Source organism: Schistocerca gregaria, chromosome 11, assembly GCF_023897955.1.
Source record: "Schistocerca gregaria isolate iqSchGreg1 chromosome 11, iqSchGreg1.2, whole genome shotgun sequence".
In the NCBI taxonomy this organism is placed as follows: domain Eukaryota; kingdom Metazoa; phylum Arthropoda; class Insecta; order Orthoptera; family Acrididae; genus Schistocerca; species Schistocerca gregaria.
In genome coordinates, this window is record NC_064930.1 from 17,114,341 (window position 1) to 17,137,569 (window position 23,229).

A 23,229-nucleotide genomic window follows, 5' to 3' on the forward strand; every position below is an offset into this window, starting at 1 on the left:
TTGGAAGTAATAAGGAGGTGAAAACACGTACAGCAATTGCCAACGAGAAGTTTCATAACAGGAGGCTTTTATGTGGGTGCGTTGATAGGGGATAAAGTAGGCAGGCACAGTGAGAAATGAGGTGGTGTTGAGTGAGAGAACAGAGAGAAATTTTAAAGGTAGCAGGATGAGGAAACACAGTTAGCATGGACACTGAATGAGAAGAGATTGTTTATTTATGGTATGGAGGAAATAGTGAATGGAAGAGGAAGACGACGCAGAACACACTAAATGATGGACAGTGTAGGGACAGAAAACAGTTGTGAGAAAACAAGAGGGTAACAAATGATGGGACTGCATGGAGAGGTACATGTGAAGACCTGCCCTAGGGCAGAACACTCATGGTGGTGAGGATGACGACGATGAAGAGGAGACTTATTTAGGACATTTTGCAAGACGCACCATTTTCTTGTAATACAAATTTAAACAAAAAATAGGCAGCTTATAATTTGTACTCTACAAACGACCGTGAATTGCATGGCAGATGGAACATGCCATTATACCAGTTATTATGACTTATTCCCACTCCACTGATGTATGGAGCGTGCGAAATGTGACTGCTTAAAAGCCTCTGGTCTTCACGCTTCCCACAGTTACCATACGTAGGCGGTTTCAATATATTCCTACATTCATCACGTAACGTCTGTTCTAGAAACTTTCTAATTAGGTCTCCTCGAGATACTTTGATCTTCCGCGGTATAGTCTGTGTCTATCATCAACTGTGCGTTAGTTCAGTTCTTTGAACACCTTCGTGACATTCTCCTATGGGTCAAACAAACCTTGAGCAATCTTTACTGATCTTCTCTGTATAAGTTCAATATCCCCTGTTCGTCCTATCTGGTACTGACTGCAATTCCCCAGTATTGTCCAAATGAACCGCACGCGCTTTATCTACAAATGTGCTTATGTGATCGTTCCATTTCATACCCCCACAAATTTATACACTCAAGTGTTTACTTAAGTTAACAAATTGCAGCTGCAGCGCACTGAAGCTGTAGTCATCGGACTACGTAGTCTCATTTTGTAAAATGTTGATTTTGTCGATACCGTCACAGTAGAGTATTTGACTGTGCTAACAGAGCCTCAACCTCACCTCTGCTTGCACGGCTTCGAACTATAAAAGTCCTCGAATGTGTTCCGCAAGTTTTGGAGACAGATGAAAATCGTGTGGGACCAAGTCGGGTCCGTGTGGAGGTCAATCGACGGCAGTGAGCGAACGGCATCGGAGTGCTGCAGACGTCGCAGCGCTCGGCTGTAGTTTGGCGTTGCAATGCTGAAGAGGAGGGTGTTCCACGTGCGAACCAACTCTTCCAATTCGTGCTTTCAATTTTTTTGAGCTGTTTCACAAGCACGGACATAGTTACATCACACACCGCTATGTTACACGGTACAAATCGGAGCCCTCTAACAGCAGAGGACTGCAGATACGTGGAATAAACATGTAGAATTTTACTAACGTTTTTTAATTGGAAAGTTTTCAGTTTTCAAATCAAACATTTGGAGTCACTACTCCTCAGCACGCCCTCGTGTTATGTGCACAAGAATCAAAAGACTGTTTCCGAGCAAAGTATGCTATTCTTTCAATTGAACATCTTTGTAATGTACATTAGTAGTAAACCTTATGGTGATGGTAAAATTTCTTATTTATATTTACATTGAAAGGCGATTAATCTGTGGTCAATACACAATGACAACGGCAGTTGCCAGGTGGATATTAACTGCAATTCCACCCACATTGTCAAGCTAAGTGGAAGTATTGGTTTTCCGACACATGTCACCATGTAACTGTCGCTCGTGGCGATACATTAAAGAGTTCTCTGTCTCCCTGTCAGAGAGCCAGTACCGGGCATCACTCTATCGAAATAAAGACAGAAATTCTGTGTGTCACATTTGAAGATGAGTCTTTAAAGGTTACAAAACTAGTTAATGGAATTAAAAATATTTCAAAGAGTGAGTTGTTCCAGTTTTCCGTATTAATATTCAATACACTAGTCACAGGATGTAGAACATCCTTACGCGATATGCTTAGTCGGTTGAGAGCGTGATGTGTCCCTCCGAGATTAATTTTGCCTGGGCTTTAAGCAACTCACCGGTCAGCATTCACAGAGCTGCCAACTACATCTCGCACCGGGAATATTATCAGGATTAGTTTGCATCGCAGCCTTGGGAAGAGAGCGCAAATCGAACGAGCATTCGCAGTCATTCCCTCTGTTGACTACCATTCGCCTATATTCCTCCGGAAATATTCCAAGTAGACTTTCTCCGGACATTGTTCGTTTGTTTCCAGGCGCCTGTCAGTTCAGTTTGATCAGAAACTCTGTGACACTCTCCAACGTGTCAAACAAACCTGTGACCATTCGTGCCGCCCTTCTCTGTGTACATTCAGTATCCCCTGGCAGTCGTATCTGACTAGGATCCAAGAATCTCGAGCTATATTGGGGGATGTGTGCTCGAGTGATTTCGAAGCAATTTCTTTTGGACACTGATTGTATTTTCCCAGAATTCTACCAATGAATTGCAGGCAGTGACCGTCTTTCCCTAGGACTGCGACTCGGTACCATTTCAAATCTCTAGAAATTTTTACACCCAGGTATTCGTGTGGGTTCAGCGATTGCGAATTTGACTCGCTGACACTATACTCGTAGGATAAGGCTATTTCGTTTTGTGAACAGAACAGTTTTACATTTCGGGAACATTTAAACCAAGTTGCCAGTCTTTGCACTACACTGAAATCTTATGAGGGCGTGGCTTCTTTCAGACAGTACTTCATTACAGACAACTGCATCATTTGCGGAGAAACTGAAGTTTCAAATAGACCGCGTAACCACCGCCCCCTCCTCCCCTCCAAATTGCTATCTGAAAACTGGAAGTCCCATATGTAAACCACTTTCAGAAGTTCGTTTACTTTCCGTATCAATTAATGTGTTAAAAACTTGACCTGTTTTAAGAGACGCTAGTTTTTCGAGAACATCTCAATGTTTATGTCCTGAACTAGGCGTTGCTATAATTTTTCAGGTACGTTCAACGATATGTGTGAATACTGTCTGACAAATGTATTCCGAATAGAGTGAGTAGTAAAGGAGTAATAAATTCAAAATTCATGACTGATGCTGACGCCTTACTGCATGAACAGCTAAAATGTAGAAATGATGGAAGTCTTTTTTCCTTTCATCATTCTGTCAGGGATGTCAGAGGGAAAAATGTTTCGCAAAGTTTCAAAATTATGTGTGAAGTTTGTTGTAAGTCGCCACGTGCTGCCATTCACAAATGCTCGGTGTATATAGTCTCGATAATTTTCGCGCCATGAAAATATGCTGCCTTAGACGAGTACGCAGTTTTTAACTTTTAACTCCCGACTTATTGCGTTAAACCTATGCCTTTAAGTGAAGAACGGAAGGAGGATTGTATTTAATGTGCCATCGATGTCGAGGTCATTAGAGAAGGAGCAAGAGCTGGCGCTGCGTCAGGAAAGGGAAAAAGAAGTCCGCCGTTCCCTTTCAAAGGAACCATCCCAGCATTTGCTTCGAGCGATTCAGGAAAATAACGGAAAACATAAATGAGGGTGGCCACACGCGGATTTAAACCGTCGTCCTCCCCAATGGGAGTTTCTGCTCTGGATCGTGTGATTCCGGGTTCGATTCCCGGCCGGGTTGAGGACTTTCTCCGCCCGGGGACTAGATGTGTGAGTTGTCCTTATCATTTCGTCATCATTCGTGAAGGTGGAGAGATTGGACTGTGTAAAGATTAGGGCTTTGAACAGGCGCTGATAACCGCGCAGTTGAGCGCCCAACAAACCAATCATCATCATCATCATACAGTGTACTAACCACTGCGCCAGCTCACTCGGTATACATTTAAATGAGTAGGTTATGTCAGCATTTTTAGTATTTACATTGACTTCATTCTTCATAAATAGAAGCATGGACTACGAGCAGACAAAGGAATTGGGATAACTAATGAGAAATACCTAGTCAAAATATCCACGGGTGTACTGTCGGTCTACAGGCTCCAAAGGGCACAATATTTCGGCGATCATTCATGTTGCCATCATCAGGTGAACTGACGGACTGAGCTACTGTGAACGTGCCGGCACGGAGATCGGTGGATTCTGGTACAGACGTCGAGATACTGGGACAGCGTTGTTAGAGAGGCCATCAAAATACGCACTAATGACGATCTCATAAACCGTGACTGTGGCTATAATCTTAGCAAGGCTTGGGAACCAACGATTGGGTTAATCGAGAGTAAACCGAGCGAACGTATAGCTGAGACGACCACGGCGGACAGAGCCATCACACCGACGTCTTCTCAGACCCCGCCGCAATCTGTTCCACCGCGCGACCGTGACGCGGGGCGCGGACAGCGGAGGGAGCGCGCTGCGGGCGGAGGGTATTTAAATCGGCCGCCGCCGCGACCGAAAATTCGTCACGAAGGACCTCCACACCATAAACTCCAACCCGATCTGCACGCCGCGGGACTGGGGCTTCATCTTGGAAGACGCGGTAGCGAGGCTGAGAAAAAGAAGTTGGAGATGGCGCGAGGAAGCTCACACCCGAGCTGGAGTCCGCGCTGAACAACATAGCGCGGGAAGGGAAGATAACCTAGTCCCACAGGAACATCCACCGACACCGCCAGCATGCCTGCGTGCTGGCAACCAGGATCTACGACCAGGCAACACCCAAGGACCAACCCGAACGAGAGGGAACACCATCCCAACAAATGAGGATCTTGGAGGAATAGCTGCACCAAGCGTAGACTCCATACCTCGGGCCAGTGATCAGGCCTGTATGTCTAGCGTCAGCGACCGAACCCAGTTCCCTCTGAGCAGCCATACCGTATGGATCTCCGTGCCGGCACGCTCACAGGACCTCAGTCCGTCAGTTCACCTGATGATGACGACATGTATGATCGCCGAAATATTGTGCCCGTTGGACACTGTAGATCGGCAGTACACCCGTGGATATTCTGACTATCAAATACGCCGGGAGAAACTTAAGAATCACGAGAAACACCTCATTGTGCTTCTTTTTGTAGATGACATGATTCAAGTGAATGAAATGACCTCCAAAGATCTATATACCACCTGAACGAAATATGCAAAGAATACAACTTTAAAATTTCTAGTAATAAAACGAAATAAGTGCACTTCGAGGAAAATATTCAGTCAGTTTAAAACTAGTTTTGAATAAACCTGCTTTAGAAGAGGTCTCTTAATCTTTCATTTAGGCTACGCTGTAAGATCTGATTTTTACTCTTATATTGAAAATAAATTACACAAATTCTAAGCTGTCTGTGGCACCATTATCCGAACATTGGGCAATAAAGTACAAAAAGAGATTGTCCCGAAATTCTATAACGTGGTCGCGGTTCCTGTGTTATGCTATGAAAGCGAAAACATGGTTAAAACAAAAAACATTCAGACAACAGAGATGAGGTTCCTGAGAAATTCGAAGGGCTGCAGAACAAGAAATGATTGGAAATGAAGATACTAGAGAAAAATTAATTATTTTCAACATAAACTAAAAAATTCAAAAATATCGTAAAGTCTGGTATGAATGCTAAGTCCCAGACTTTCCCAAAATATTCTGAAGTACAAGCGGAATGGGAGAAGTGATATTGAAAGGCCTCGGACGTGGGAGCAATTTCATTTGAGAGACTATCCCGCGAGGAGACTACTGAAGTACTTATGCATTATAGAATTCTTAAGTTATACACCAACATAAGTAAGTTTTAATTTAGTTTACGTTCACTGACTTAAAAAAAAGTTTCTTGCCTTCTGAAGTGGGCTTTGTTCTTTCTAAGGGTTCAAACGGTCGCCATGTCAAATTTGAACAATATCCGTTAAGCGGTTTAGACTCGAAAACGAAACAGACTGTGCTACAAAGAAGAAAAACAACTGAGTGAAAGAAGCGGCGTCACTTTCTGCAGCACGAGGCCATCATTTTGCAGGACAATGTTCGGGCACGATTGGTTAAAGTCGTGACTGATTTGATCGGTATATGGGGATGGGAAGCGCCGCACCACGCACCCCGGACTTACGCCCTCGTGAGCTCAGCTTGATTCCTAACGCGAAGGACGAAGTTTGGGGTATTCGGCTCGGAGCTGTTATGGAGATTCGTCGGACAATAGACCGCTCCATTCGAACTACCTAATACAAATGGCGCAGCTATGGGTATCTTGCTCTTCCGACATCACTGGCGATGGCCTACAAACGAGAGCTGTTCAAAAAATATCCGACCTTTCTTAATTGTTGAAATCAACAATGGTATCAGGGCGTTCGTGGGCTCATGTTTTCAGGCATACATAGCACAAATACCTGATTTTCTCCACTATTTCGGAACACTATTAAGTGGTACACGTTGGATTTAGTAATGTGAGCAAAACGTCGACGTTGCACTACATTTGGCTTCAAGCTTGGCGATTCTCAAGTTGAAATCATCGTGTGTTTGTGGACGAAGTAATGGGTACTACACGGCATAAGGAGTGGTACAACCATTTCAAAGGTAGCCGCTAATCAATGAAGACAGAAGTCAGTTAAGGTACGCCCTCAATATCCGCAAATCAGGTCGTTACTGACCCCGAAAAATCCCTGGCGAAGCAGAATAAACGAATCACAATCAGAGAAGTTGAAGTCTAGTCTAAAAGCCGTAAATTCAACTCAATACCTACGTATTACAATAACGAACAAGTTAAATTGGAAGGAACACATAGAAAATGTTGTGGAGAAGGATAACCAAACACTGTGTTTTATTGGCAAGAATCTTAGAAAACGTAACAGACCTACAAAGGAAACTGCCTACACTACGCTTGCCCGTCCTCTTTTAGAATAGTGCTGGGAGATGTGGGATCCTTACCAGATAGGACTGACGGAGTACATCGAAAAAGTTCAAATAAAGGCACCACGTTGTCTATTATCGCGAAATATGGGAGAGAGTGTCACACAAATTATACAGGATTTGGACTGGACATCATTAAAAGAAAAGCGTTTTTCATTGCGACGGAATCTTCTCACGAAATTCCAATCACCAACTTTTCCCTCCGAATGCAAAAATATTTTGTTGACACCGATCTAAGTAGAGAGGAACAATCACCACGATAAAATAAGGGAAGTCAGAGCTTGTATGGAAAGATACAGGTGATCATTCATTCCAGGTGCAATACGAGATTGGAATAATAAAGACTTGTGAAGGTGTTTCGAAGAACCCTCTGCCAGGCACTTAAATGTGATTTGCAGAGTATCCATGTAGATGCAAGTATAGGCGGTCACATTATTTTTCCTATCCCCTGTAGGTGCATATCTCTTCCCAGGAACGTTGTTACCTCAATGTCGATATCTGCACCATTCTCGAAATATGTGAGCTAACTTACATTATCTGTAATGTTAATATACAACATGAACAGTAAGGCTCCCAACACACTTCCCTGTGACACACGTGGCTACTTTTACACGTACAGATGAACCTCCATTCAAGATGAGATGCTGTGTCCTCCCTACAAAAATATGTTACTGGCTGTACTTTATACGATCCAGGCAAACGGTCAACTACAATTGCTGTTAACTGTGCTGTAACTTATAGCGTATCAGAAGAGGTTTAGGAAATTTTTTTCAAATGAGTATACGCACTCGTATTTCGGCAGGTGCACAGTTTTCAATTTCAATGTCAATTTTTGCACGTTTCTCAGATACTTTTTCGAAAATTTCGAGCAAAACGAGTCGAAATGTTTATTACATCATGAAACAATGAAGGAGCAAATGCGAGTTTGCTCGCAAACCCGAAGCAACATCTGGTGCAAGAGTCATAGGTTTTAATAAAGTAGCCGTCGATAGATCATTTTCGTTGCTAACAAATGTAACTGACAAACACAAACTAAAGACTTCTCAAATAACTATTTGTGATGAAACAGGCGTTTCGGTTAATCCTAAAAACCAATAGAAGATCACAGCTTGCAAAGGGAAACGTCCAGTAGGATCGTTAACCTCTGCAGAAAGGGGCGAAACTGTAACCAGCTTCATTAGTACATCAGCAAGAGGAGCTGACATTCCTCCTACGCTTATTTTTCCACGAAAGAAGAAGCACAAAGAATTTGAGTTAGGGCTGGCAGCAGGAGGTTGCGGTGAGGCCCACAGCACCGCATGTATGGCCACAGAGTCATTCTTTGTATGGTTTCGGAAAGTTTTGGAATTTTCTGAGGCATAAAAGAACTTCCCAGTTCTCTTTATATTAGATGGCCACTCAGCACATACCACGAACACTGACGTTATGGACTACGCGAGGGAGAGTGGCGTTTCTTTACCACCACATTGCTCTCACAGACTTTAGCCGCTTGATGTTTGTTTTATGAAGACTTTAAGCCTTCGTTATAGTGATGAGCTTCGAAAATGGCTACGAAGCCACGCAGGGAAAGTCGTAACTATCTTTCAAATTTCAATGCTTTTTGGTTCAGCTTTCGTCTAAAGTGCAACAATGAAAACCCCTATTAAATGTTTCGAAATTCACGACGCAAACTTCCTCCCGGCAGACACAACTGACAGTGGACTAGATAGGCCGTCAGATAAAGAGGTTATTATATCTGAACAATTGGAATTGCCTCCACCTAGCACACCAGCTAAAAAATACGACTCAAACAGGCTGGATAATGAAGAGGAAGAGGTTTCAGCGAATTGTAACAATGAACTGCCGCCTAAGAATGACAATGTTATTGAGGCTAATTGTTCTAATCTTGGGTGCTCTTGGATGACAACTGACAACACCTCCTCATTTCATATTTCACTTGAAATTCTGATGCCATTACCGAAAGTTAACGAAAGCAAGAAAAGAGCGAAAAGGAAGAGGGGGAAGACTGTTGTTTTAACTGATTCGCCGTACAAAAAAAAGAGTTAGAAGCCATTATTAAGGAAAAATAGAAAAAGAACTTTGCCAAAGAAAGAAGTGCAAAGGAAAAACTATTTGCGAGAGAGAATATAATTAAGAAGTCAAAAAGGAAATAAAGGGCCTGAAGATAAATGGAAAAAAGGAGAGAGAATACAATACTAACGAGAGTAATTATGAGGAAAGTTCTGACTGTGAATGTTTATACTGTGATGGGTTATATTCAAAATCAGTTGAAGGTTGGGTCGCTTATCCACGTGCAAAAAATGGACACACAATTCTTGTGCACGAATAGCTAGCTAAGATTATGAGTGTCTCCTCGTGTGTGAATTTTGCAAACAGCCTTAAGAAAAGGATACAATACACGAACACTGTAGTTTGACATTAATATTCACTTTAAACTAAACAAATACCGAGCAAGGCAATATTTTCTGCATTTGCGATGATTTTATACGTTTTTGTAATCACTTGTACTTACCACCCCATTCTGCCCCGTGCACACGGCAGAATGGGGAAATGACATACATTTCTATTTTTGAGTGAAAAAATATTGTTCTTTTATTTTATGGCAATGTTCTTGTATATTTGTGATTAATACATCATAATGTGTTCATATAAAAATTGGTAACTCTCTTATTTATCACTTTTGTACATTTAATCAAAGTTTTCAACTTTGTACCCCATTCTACCCGGGTTCCCCTATGTGTCGGATAAGAAAGATAAAAATACAATCGCTACTCATTTCTTTAACGACAATTTAAGCTGTGTTGTTGGGTTCCTCCCATCGTTCATCACGACATATTCCGAAAAAAAATCATAGTTAACGAACATTACAAATGGCGCTAGAAAGGAAGACAATAACAGGTGACATTTAATAAGGCCACTGATATCCTTCGAAATGCAAACTAATGACCGTCATGCTGAACGTCATGGGTCACAGCGGACGGGCGGAGTCGAAATATGACCTTTACCCACGATCGCTTCTTCCTGTCAAGTTGTGCCATTAATTTCTCTGCTCTCTAATCTGATTTCGTATCTCCCCATCAGCTATTCGATCTAAACTGTTTTAGCATTCTTCTACACCACCACACTTCCAAAGTTTCTAGTCCTCTCCTGTTTGGGGAACCATTGATTCGCAATATATTTATTCACTAGAGCAGAATGAAAATAAGATTTTTTCTATTGGTCATTGTATCTGTTTGATTTACACTTAGTGCGAATATAAAAGCATTTTAGCCCAAATCCTTATTTCAAAGTCCTAAATGGCAGCTTGCTATGTGACACATGCCCACTTGTTTCTCTGTGACAGCTGTTCTTTGAGCTGATAAGGCAAGGGACATTTTTTCCCGCTGCTTTGAGATTTCACCTATTGACTACACTGTTTCTTGTCTTTTAGTCATTTGTTTGCTATTGTAAAAACGTATCAGGGGTGTTTTTTTGTTTCTGAACAAAACAAAGGCCAAGATCTACCCACAAAGTTTTCGAGAGAAGTCCTAGAAGGCTTGCAAGAAATAAAATATTGAATATCATGAAACCAATTTTTGCTTTTGTACGGCATGCATACTATTGGAAAGGAACGGAAAGCTTTACAAGCCATGTAAAAAACTAAAAAAAAAATTACAGTGCGCTGCTTTCAATACTCGGGAGAGAAATCTATGACACATGCAGTGAAAGAAACTATGAATTTAAATGAGTGCATGTACGTCGTTAAGTGCAATACAACTTTAAAATTTCCTTAACTTTTCTAACTAAATGTACCTTTCCTCTCAAACCATTTGTCCCAGCACCATGGAATTCTAACAGTCAGTTGTCTTACTCGAGGGCATGAAGAGTCGAGGGGCATGAAAGGGGAGCAGTGGTTGGGAAGGGAGTGAGGCAGGGTTATAGTCTATCCCCGATGTTATTCACTCTGTTTGTTGATCAAGCAGTAAAGGAAACAAAAGAAAAAATCAGAGTAGGAATTAAAATCCATGGAGAAGCTTTATTATAAAGAATTCTGTGGTCTTTTTATTTTTGAAATTTGCCCACAAGACCTGTCTTTCTAAACCTTTTCAAAAATTTTACTAATAATATATTATTCATGAAAAATAGTCAACTTGTTGGAAAATAGTGGAAATGCATGTAAGAAATGTTTTGTGTTTAGCGTTAATATAACACAGCTTGAGATTAGGGACGTGGAAATAGATCAATTTAACAAGGTGGAGGAAGAAGATAACTTCTCTTCGTGAAATTTGTCTTTAAAAACAAATGAATATTTTCAAATCAACAGCTCATTGCATGCACTCATTACTAGAAACATGAATAATCTCCACAAAAATTTGGAAGTTCATTACTTTGGTGCAAGAAAGTCTCCATCATTCAGGAAAACGAAATTTCAATAATTTGTCAGCAGCCAAAAAATTCTTACTACTGACAAAATTCAGTTTAAGAGCAGCCCAAAGGATTTATTTAACCATCTCCTCCGACACCATTAACGAATTGAATTTTTTAGTAGAACTAGAGCGTGCGCGATTGAGAGTGAGTGAGGAAGGAGGAAGTGAGTGAGTGAGTGAGTGAGTGAGTGAGTGAGTGAGTGAGTGAATGAGAAAGAAAGAGAGAGAGAGAGAGAGAGAGAGAGAGAGAGAGAGAGAGAGAGAGAGAGGGGGGGGGGGTTTCAAATAATACGAGTACGATCAGAAGTACGTCTAAATTTTCATCCCTCATTTCACGTGCATGATCAGTCCACTTGCGATCTGTGGAAGGTAAATTAGCATATTAGTTTCCCACTGAGAATCTCCTCATTATGGATCAATTGCAACGGAAACTACATATAGTCTAATCTAACCGTCTTGTCTGTCCCATCTCTGTTGAAGGGTACACATGAGACAGATGCCTTCTTATTGTTGTTGTTGTGGTCTTCAGTCCATAGACTGGTTAGATGCAGCTCTCCATGCTATTGTATCATGTGCAAGCTTCATCTCCCAATACTCACTGCAACCTACATCCTTCTGAATCTGCTTAGTGTATTCATCTCCTGGTCTCCATCCTCGACCTTTACCCTCCGCATTTCCCTCCAATACTAAACTGGTGATCCCCTGATGCCTCAGAACGTGTCCTACCAACCGATTCCTTCTTTTAGTCAAGTTGTGCCACAAAATTCTCTTCTCCCCAATACTATTTAATACCTCGTCATTAGTTAAGTGATCTACCCATCTGATCTTCAGTATTCTTCTGTAGCACCATATTTCTGAAGCCTCTATTCTCTTCTTATCCAAACTCTTTATCGTCCATGATTCACTTCCATACATGGCTACAATCCATACAAAAAACTCGGATAAGACACTTCCTGATACCTACAGCTATATTCGATGTTAACAAGTTTTTCTTCTTCAGAAACATTTTCCTTGCCATTGCCAGTATACAATTTATATCCTCTCTACTTCGACTGTCATCAGTTATTTTGCTCCCCAAATAGCAAAACTCCTTTACTACTTTAAGTGTCTCAGTTCCTAATCTAATTCCTTCAGCATCACGAAACATGTTTCGACTACATCCCATTATCCTCGTTTTGCTTTTATTGATGATCATCTTATATCATTCTTTCAGGACACTCCATTCCATTCAGCTGCTCTTCCAGGTCCTTTGCTGTCTCTGACAGAATTATAATGTCATGAGCGAACCTCAAGGTTTTAATTTCTTCTCCACAGATTTTAATTCCTACTTCGATTTGTTTTCTTTTTTTCCTTTACTGCTTGCTCAATAAACAGATTCAATAACATCGGCGATAGACTAGAACCCCGTCTCACTCCCTTCCCAACCACTGCTTCCCTTTCATGCCCCTTGACTCTTGTAACTCCCTTCTGGTATTTGTACAAATTGTAAATGGCCTTTCGCTCCCATCATTTTACCTCTGCCACCTTCAGAATTTGAAAGAGTATTCCAGTCAACATTGTCAAAAGATTTCTCTAAGTCTACAAATGCTAGAAACGTAAGTGTGTCTTTCCTTAATCTAGCTCTTAAGAGAAGTCGTAGGGTCAGTATTGCCTAATGTGTTCCAGTATTTCTACGGAATCCAAACTGGTATTCCCCGAGGTCGGCTTCTACCAGTTTTTCCATTTGTCTGTAAAGAATTGGCGTTAGTATTTTGCGCCTGTGACTTACTAAACAAATAGTTCGGTAATTTTCACATCTGTCAACAACTGCTTTCTTAGAGATTGGAATTATTATATTCTTCTTGAAGTCTGACGGTATTTCGCCTGTCTCATACATCTTGCTCATCAGATGGTAGAGTTTTGTCAGGGCTGGCTCTTCCACTGGTGTCAGTAGTTATAATGGAATGTTGTCTACTCCCAGGGCCTTGTTTCGGCTTAGGTCTTTCACTGCTCTGCCAAACTCTTCACGCAGTATATCATCTCTTATTTCATCTCCATCTACATGCTCTTCCATTTCCAGATCTTCTATATACTCCTTCCACCTTTCTGCTTTTCCTTCTTCGCTTATAACAGGGTTTCCATCTGAGCTCTTGATGTGCATACAAGTGGATCTCTTTTCTCCAAAGTTTTTTTATTTTTATTTATTTATTGTTCCATGGGATCAAATTAAGGAGAAATCTTCATGGTCATAGAACGAGTCAATACATGAAATTATAACATGATAGTAGAAACAGATACAATGAAATATAAAAACATATTCAGGCGACAAGTCGTAAGTTTAAATAAAGAAAATCAACAACGTAACACTGAAATTTGCTTAATTTTTTAGCTCTTCCAAGAGCTCCTCGACAGAATAGGAGTGAGCCATGAGGAAACTCTTCAGTGTAGACTTAAAAGATTTTGGGCTACTGCTAAGATTTTTGAGTTATTGTGGTAGCTTATTGAAAATGGATGCAGCAGAATACTGCACTCCTTTCTGCACAAGAGTCAAGGAAGTGCATTCTACATACAGATTTGATTTGTGCCTAGTATTAACTGATTGAAAGCTGCTAACTGTTGGGAAAACGCTAATACTGCTAACAACAAACAACATGAAAGAAAATATATGCTGTCAGGGCAATGTCAGAATTCCCAGACTATTGAATAGGGACAACAAGAGGTTCTCGAACTTACACCCCATATAGCTCGAACAGCCCGTTTTGAGCCAAAAATACCCTTTTTGAATCAGAAAAATTACCCCAAAAAAATAATACCATACGACATAAGCGTATGAAAATATGCGAAGTAGACTATTTTCCATGTTGAACTGTCACTTATTTCAGATACTGTTCTAATGGTAACTAAAGCAGCATTTAGTTTCTGAACAACATCCGGGACATGGGCTTTCCACAACGCCTTACTATCTATCCGATCGCCTAGGAACTTGAACTGTTTCGTCTCGCTTATAACATGCCCATTCTGTCTGATCAAAATATCGGTGCTTGTTGAATTGTGAATTAGAAACTGTAAAAACTGAGTCTTACTGTGATTTAGCATCAAATTGTTATCCACAAGCCACGAACTTATTTCATGAACTACATTGTTTGATACTGTTTCAATATTACACACAGGATCCTTCACTGCCAAGCTGGTGTCATCAGCAAACAGAAATATTTTTGAATCACCTGAAATACTAGAAGGCATATCATTTATATAAGTAAGAAACAGCAGTGGCTCCAGAACCGACCCTTGGGGAATGCCCTCTTAACAGAGCCCCATTGCGAATGATTAACACCACCACTCTCAATATTGCGGAGAATTACCTTCTGCTTTCTGTTCTTAAAGTAAGAGGCGGACCAATTGTATGCTACTCCCTTACTCGATAATGGTCCAACTTGTGCAGTAATATTTTGTGGCCAACACAGTCAAAAGCCTTCGTTAAATCAAAGAAAACACCTAGCGTTAGCAACCTTTTATTTTATCTGTCCAAAACCTCACAGAGAAAAGAGAATATAGCATTTTCAGTTGTTAAACCATTTCTAAAACCAAACTGTATATTTGACAGCAAATTATGGGAATTTAAATGCTCCAGTAACCTTGCATATAAAACCTTATCGATAACTTTAGCAAACACGGATGGCATGGAAATAGGTCTAAAGTTGTCAACATTATCCTTGTCTCCCTTTTTATAAAGTGGCTTCACTAGAGAGTTCTTTAATCGGTCAGGAAACCGACCACTGCTAAAGGAAAAGTTATAGATATGGCTAAATACTGGGCCAACATACACAGAACAATACTTCAGTATTCTGCTAGATATCCCGTCATATCCACGAGAGTTCTTGGTCTTTAGTGATTTAATTATTAACTCAATCTCCCTCTTGTCAGTATCATGGAGGACCATTTCAGGTAACAGTCTCGGAACACTTTTTTCTAAGAGCGCTATATGATTCCCTGTTGGGGCTAGGTTTCTATTTAGTTCACCTGCTACATTCAGAAAGTGATTATTAAATACTGTACATATATGCGACTTATCAGTAACACGAACATTCCCACTACGCACTGATTCTATATCGTCGACCTGTCTCTGCAGACCACCCACTTCCTTTACGACTGACCATATGGTTTTAATTTTATCCTGAGACTTAGCTATTCTACCTGCATACCACTTTGCCATACCAGTTTGCATATGATTATATGAATTAAGGAGATCTACCAGCATCCTTTTACTTGCACAATCACTTTACATTTAATATTGAAATCACCACATATAAATAATTTTTTGTATTTCCTACAAAGTGTACCAAAAACCTCCTCTAGCTTTAGCAAAAATGTTGTGAAATTTTCGTCTGGGGCTCTATAAATAACAATTAGAAGTTTAGCTCCATTAAATTTAACCATACCTTCACAACATTCTAACAACTTTTCAGTGCAGTACTTTGAAACATCAATTGACTCTAATGGGATGCTGTTTTTCACATACATGGCTACTCCCTCACACCGAAAAGAGCTCTTAGAAAAGCTGGCAGCCAACCTGTATCCTGGTAAAGGAAGCCTCTGAATTATCTCCTTATTTAAGAAGTGCTCAAATATACCAATAATTTCAGAGTCAACATCTATAAGCAGTTCACTAACTTTATCTCTAACATCTTGTAGATTTTGATGAAATATACTAATTCTCTCATTACTTGGATACTTAAGCTTTGTCAAAAGTGGATCTTTTGTTAGAGAGACTTCCCTTAAGCAGGAATACCTATCAGCTGACTTCAATCTAAAAACGGTGTAGCTTTAACATCCACTACTGCAGGAATTTTCCCATGAGTGATCCCACCACCCCGATCTATGCTGTCACTTTAATTTTCCTGTAGGCGGTGTCTATCGTACCCATGGTGATTTGCGCCTCTACATTTGTCCTCTAGCCATCCCTGCTTAGTCATTTTGCACTTCATGTCGACCTAATTTTTGAGACGTTTGTATTCCCTTTTGCCTGCTTCATTTACTGCAGTTTTATATTTTCTCCTTTCATTAATTGAATTCAATATTTCTTCTGTTATCAAAGGATTCCTACTAGCCCTCGTCCTTTTACCTACTTGAACCTCTGCTGCCTTCACTACTTCATCCCTCAAAGCTACCCATTCTTCTCCTACTGTATTTCTTTCCCCCATTCCTGTCAATTGTTCCCTTATGCTCTCCCTGAAACACTGTACAACCTCTGGTTCTTTCAGTTTATCCAGGTCCCATCTCCTTAATTTCCCACATTTTTGCAGTTTCTTCAGTTTTAATCTACAGTTCATAACCAATAGATTGTGGTCAGAGTACACATTTGCCCCTGGAAATGTCTTACAATTTAATACCTGGTTTCTAAATCTCTGTCTTACCATTATACAATCTATCTAAAATCTTGCCGTATCTCCAGGTCTCTTCCACGTATACAACGTTCTTTCACGATTCTTGAACCAAGTGTTAGCTATGATTAAGTTATGCTCTGGGCAAAAACCTACCAGGCGGCTTTCTCTTTCATTTCTTACCACCATTCCATATTCACCTAATACGTTTCCTTTTCTTCCTTTTTCTACTATCAAATTCCAATCACTTGTCACTATTGAGTTTTCATCTCCCTTCACTATCTGAATAATTTCTTTTATCTCATTGCACATTTCATCAATTTCTTCCTCATCTGCGGACTACTTTTAAGACTGTGTTAGGTGTGGGCTTCGTGTCTATCTTAGCCACAATAACGCGTTCACTATGCTGCTTGTAGTAGCTAACCCGCATTCGATTTTTTTTTATTCATCATTAGACCTACTCATGCGTTAGGTTCATATTAGCCTTCCTAATACTTAAATCTTTATTCGATGTTAACAATGACGCCGGTGGATAGACTATCATGAAATTACTGACCGTCGATAAAGACACAAATATAACCGACATGCTATTGGGCCCTTCGCAGGGAAAGGTTTTTCGCCGCAAAAAGCGGGAAACTGGAATCCAGCAAATGAGTAAAAAATATATATTCAGGACAAAAAATTAGTGTACGTACACAACATACACCACAATTGTCTGGGATTTCTGTATTACGTAACACAGTTTTTGTGATTGTATCTTGCAGCTTTAGTTATTTTTAATTAAAAGAGATTTTAAAAGGACAGAAAGAGCGTTTTGGTCTACGCTACAGATCGTTCTGTTAGTACAGTCTTGACTTCGTAATCACTTTCGTTGACTTCGGCAACTCTCAACCAAAATCTCCATCCTAATCGAGACAATACGCTACGATACAGCCGACATTATGACTAGAGAATGGGCTACATCAAACTCGAAGTAATGTTATATAGATAAGGATCTCAATGACCTGTGTACGTCTAATATAAAAGATCTCCGAACCATTCTCCTCAAATAGATCGCAATCTTCACTTGACCTTTGACTGTTACTATTTTAGAATTAAAAACTGAATTCAAAGAAAATTTGGCTACCAGTCACAAAACTAGAAAAATAAAAATAATAAAAGTGAGAATGTGAAACAGGTTATCAATAACCATAAACAGGAGATTCTACAGAAAATCAAAGGGAGAAAGGAAATCACTAATATTATCGACCGTTTAGGAACTCTATGCTACGAAAGGGATGAAACCACATATAGAATAATTGGTGGAAAAGTTAGTGTGCTTTAAGATTAAATCCAAACAAGAATTAGAGAAAAATATATCGAAGCTAGGCCTATATTACGAAAAATTGCTAAATCTCGAGACAAATTGTGTTCTCCAGTATTAGATGAAGTGTTTGTGCCCCTAGTACGGATAAAACAGGATCTGCAGCATCAACAGAAACTTCGGATATGTGTTTCATATTTCATATAAGCCTGCAGTCTATAAATACTAGAACAAAATACCACTACAGGGAAACTACCTACGAAGAAGTTCTTGGTAAAGAAACACAGGACACAAATACGTATGTAGGCTTAATATGCACTACAACTGTGTTTAAAAATAGCTGTAGTTGCCTTGGACTAACGACGAGTGAGTATCAATGTAACCTGTACAGACTGTACGCTTTCCAAAGCTGTTATCCAAGAAAGAGCTAAACGAGGTTTCGTGAACAAAACACAATTTAAGACCGAAACAACTAATAAAATTATCTGACAATAGGCACTGTTGAAAATTTGTGCCAGACCAGGATTACCACCAGAGTCTCCTGATTACTAGGGAGAGGCAATGTTCACTGTGTCCGAATTACGCAGTGGTCAACATAATAGCACGAACTGCCCGAGCATGCCATTCGTCAGATCCAAATTCTCAATTTCTCCATAGACCGCTAATGCAGTGCTCCTTGAACATTATTCTCCTCGCCTTAATTAAACAGACACAGAATATATACAAGCTTGGCCTTACGAACATTGCAAACGTCGCCTATGCAACACACGTCACACTTCAAAGAATTTACCAATACATTGCATTGTTTACTATTGACCACGCATCAAGTAACGTAAAAAGCACTGCGTCTATTGAGATCATGATTCAGAGTTAAAAAAAAAAAACTAATAACTCGCCTACGTATTACAGTTGTTGACGAAAGAGGAGAATCACTATTTTCCCACAAACGGAAATATAGTTAAAATTACGCTTCTAATTCGGCTAGTTTCGGCGGTTACTAAAATTTGTAGTGAAAGTTACATAGGGAACTCTCCCCTCCCCCCACCAGAAACGTAGTTTTCTTCGCTGTTGTGCGACTTTTGTCCACAGTCAGAGAAAGTGTGTTAAACATGGAGCGGACGGAAACACTAGGTTACGCTACAGGGAAATCTGCTCACACAACGTTTACTCGGCATTCATAATCGTTGGCGTAAACATCTCTCAATCAAATTACCCCCTTCCAACCTAACTTAGATCTCGGGCTACACTGCCCATCGGCCTGTCATCACAACCAAAATTTCAGTGAGTGGGGGATTTCCTGTATTTCTCTTTAATCTCTCTCTAGGCAAAACTGTCAGTTACTGTAGATTGATTGTCAGTCTCAACTACAAGATTTACTAATGATAAACACTATTGAGGCGGCTCATAATTTTAGAATAGTCCTCTTCGTCTTACTTGTCATAAATTGTTCGCTGGCGTCCCAGCAGCTAGCTCCCTCAGTGTCTGCTTCTGCCATCGCACCACGCCAGTCTGCTGTTGTCCTAGCAGACAGAACGCACCGCACGTCCGACACCTTCGGAACCACTCACTGGCCAGTTAGCAACTGAGCCGAACACTGTTTACATCGTCAAAGGAAAACTATGCAAAGATGTACACTCGAATGGCACGACTGAGTAGTACACACACACAGTAATATCTGTAGAATGCCCATCGACACGCGCAGAACGAAATTCTTCTCGCGAACGTACAGCGTCTCCGAAAAAAATCTCCTGACTATATTCCGGCGTTACGGCCAGGTTCTCATTCAAATGAGCAAAAAATGGTACATTTTTTTTGAGACGGTGAAAATACATTTGAAGGATCTGTTTGGGAATTACGAGTGATCATACTATGAGCTTTATTTTAGATTTTCAGTAAAAAAAAAAAATAATAGTGCCCGCAATTATGATTTGATCACGCAGACTGCGTGCAGTGTGGCCCCTCAGATGTTACCTGAAATCAAAAATGCATAACATCAGTTGATACTAAATTACTTCTCTGAAATTAAAAATGGAAAACATCAGTCGATATTACATAAAATTTATGGGAGCGCATACCTAACCGCAATGAAACAACCGTAAATTTAACGATACGGTGCTAATTCGAACTCTGAGTTCGATTTTTTGGGGGTTTATTTCACTTCTTATGCCTTCACAAAAATTAGTTAATATTAATCAATGTCATATATTATAGGTATAAGCTCCTAAGAAAAGTGTTTACTTTTCTGGATCAAAGGTAGAAGTTAAGAGATTGAACCTTTTTTAGTTAATGCTTCATGCCGTTCTGAGAAAATCGTATCTCCAAAAACAAAAAACAAAAAGTTCAACGTCTAGGGAAACCTTTTAGTTACATTATTACTTCGATTTGCATGAACTGAGTGTTCCATATATATATTTTTAATGTCGCTGAACACGAATCTGCAGTCAGATTTTCAATATTCAAAACGGCTAATGCAATACGGAGAGCACAGGTTTATGTTTTGACCAATTTTTACCAAAAATGCATTTTCGTTATTTACGTTTAGTGTGCAATCCAAGAAGCACTTATCAACCCTTCCTCTAGCTGGAATTGTTCCTAGATAGAAACTCCCTGTTATTCTTGGCAGGAAAAGCCGATCTGTCTAACCTGGATATGCAGCACTCGTTATTCGTCATTGTTTTTGGCGAGTATGTTTGCATGCATTGTGCAGTATGAATCATTTTGTGCACGTGCGTCACGGGACGAGCTTTGATCTACATCTATATGGATACTCTGCAAATCACATTTAAGTGCCTGGCAAAAGGTTCTTCGAATCCCCTTCACAATTGATTGTTAATTGAAACCCTCAGCTGCCGACAGGTGTTGTTGATATACTTCGATGGGGACACCTGAAAATGCGTGCCCCGACCGGGACTCGAACCCGGGATCTCCTGCTTACATGGCAGACGCTCTATCCATCTGAGCCACCGAGGACACAGATGAATACCGTCACTGCAGGCATTTATCCCTTGCACCCTTCCCGTGCGACTCACATTCGCAACCGTCCACAATCCACAAACGTAATGTACGTAATAGGTATTTGCCCATCCACTCAATACTGGCCCACACTAAGGTGACGATTCCCGTAAGATTTCGGGCAATCTGTGCGCATTCGCACAGACGAAGGTCAATGGCTGGGTAGCGTTTAACCATATATATGAAGATAGCAACTGTTCTCGAAAGGACAGGCGCCACTGACGACCGGGCAGCTTCTCTAGAATACATGATAGATCGGCCTATGTGGCTGAGAAGTTCTAGGCCCTTCAGTCGGGAGCCGCGCGACCGCTACGGTCGCAGGTTCAAATCCTGCCTCGTGAATGGATGCGTGTGATGTCCTTAGGTTAGTTAGGTTTAAGTCGTTCTAAGTTCTAGGGGACTGACCTCAGATGTTAAGTCCCATAGTGCTCAGAGCCATATGAACCATCAGTCCCTATGCTTACACACTACTTACATTAACTTATGCTAAGGACAACAAACACACACAACGATACCCGAGGGAGGACTCGAACCTCCAACGGGGGGAGCCGCGCGAACCGTGACAAGGCGTTTGAGACATGGCGGATACCCCGCGCGGCTCATGGCAGTCGTGACACTGCTTCAAACAATGGGCTGTAGAAACTTTTGTAAAGCACGAATTAAAAAAAAAAAAAAAAAAAAAAAAAACCTTTCCGTTCCAAGAGTCTGGACAAGTACACCTTAAAAAAATGCAACTACAAAGAAATTGAATTTTCAAACTTTTTGAATGAGAAGCTGTCCCGACGTAACACCGTTGATAAAATGTCACAGGGATTATGTACTCAGGTTTCACATGTGGATTAACAGTTCCTAATCAATATCCGGAATGAGCAGGGCTAAAAACTTTGAAGCGTTAAATTTCAAGGGCCGTTCTCTTGTTTGCAAATAGTTTCACAGCGGAAATTTCTGTAGTTTTTTTTGCCATAGGGAAAGAAGGATGGTACAGAATTTTTATTCATTACGAGATTCTCAGCCACTTGCAGAAGTGATTTCCCGTGATTCTGAAAAACTTTTCCTTTAGCCAATCGTAGCAACTATAGGATTTGGTTCCTGCTGCATGACATGTCTCGGAAGTTAAACTGACCAACTCATTTGCATAAAGAGCTAGCTTATCATCCGCTTCTTTACTTGCATAGACCGGACCGTTTATCGTCTGCAAAGAATTTTTTTCTTTAATCGTTTTTTTATGTCTTTTATAAACTGCAACACTTTCTAAACTTAACGCCATTGAAGCATGGTCTTTTACTGAATGATCAAAAAGCAATGCCAGCAGCTGGAGTCGAAGGTTTTTGTTAATCAAGCCGTTTGTATTCTTGTGGTGATATCTACATAGAATCTTTCATTCCGCAACACATATTTTTTTTATATAATTGAGAAGTGAAATACCGGTTTTCATAGATACAGATTTAAAATATTTTAATATAACGCAATAAATATTTCATTAAAATTTTCATCCCCTTAGTATCGAAGTTCCAAAACCACTGAAACACATAGTTTTTAAAAATTCTAACAGAGGAGCCGAATACGAATTGTCAGATATATTTAGTAATGCTTTCATAATGAACCATTTTCAGAAACATCTCACACCCTTTAGGAGTTAGGTTTTCAAAAACAATTAAACATGTATTCTTCTATTTAGAACCAAGGAGCCAAATTCAAATCTTCATCCATTTAATTCTAAAAATGCTTTCATAGTGAAATATTTCATAAAACTTTTCATCCCCTATTTCACTCTATTAATCAGTTAAATTTCCAAAAGCAACGAAACGCATTTTTTTGCATCCAACTGAGAAGTCAAATACCTATTTTCTTTAATAATGATTTATTTTCAAAAAACCTTCACTAATTATTTTATCCCCCCAATGGAAGAATTTCGGAAAATGATAAAAACCTGTTTTTTTTTTGTTTCTGGCTGAGAAACCAAATGTCAATTTTCGTAGTTTTGTAGTTCTAGCTTCAACAGAGACATAGGGACATGTATTTTTTTAAAAAACCTTTCAACTCATATTTCACCCCCTTAGGAGTGGAATTTCGAAAAATCTCTTCTTAAATGGTGCTTTCAGCGTAATATTTACACCTTCATCAAATTTCAAGTCCGTATACTTTGCAGGTTGGGCTGGAAGGCGATGGGTGAGTGAATACATGTGCCCCTATCGCACCTCCTTGGCGTTGTAGTTCCAAAAACAGTGAAACACGTAGTTTTCAATAACAGAATTTTCATAGATTTAGCTTTA

The 23,229-nt window shown here is 40.1% G+C and overlaps 1 non-coding gene across 1 annotated transcript; it reads right to left on the minus strand.

Moving 5' to 3' along the window:
* Window positions 1-20,840: 20,840 nt before the first annotated feature.
* Trnat-ugu (transfer RNA threonine (anticodon UGU)) lies at window positions 20,841-20,914 on the minus strand. Its single transcript has one exon. It is a non-coding gene; the product is annotated as a tRNA-Thr (tRNA).
* Between the last annotated feature and the right edge of the window lie 2,315 nt (window positions 20,915-23,229).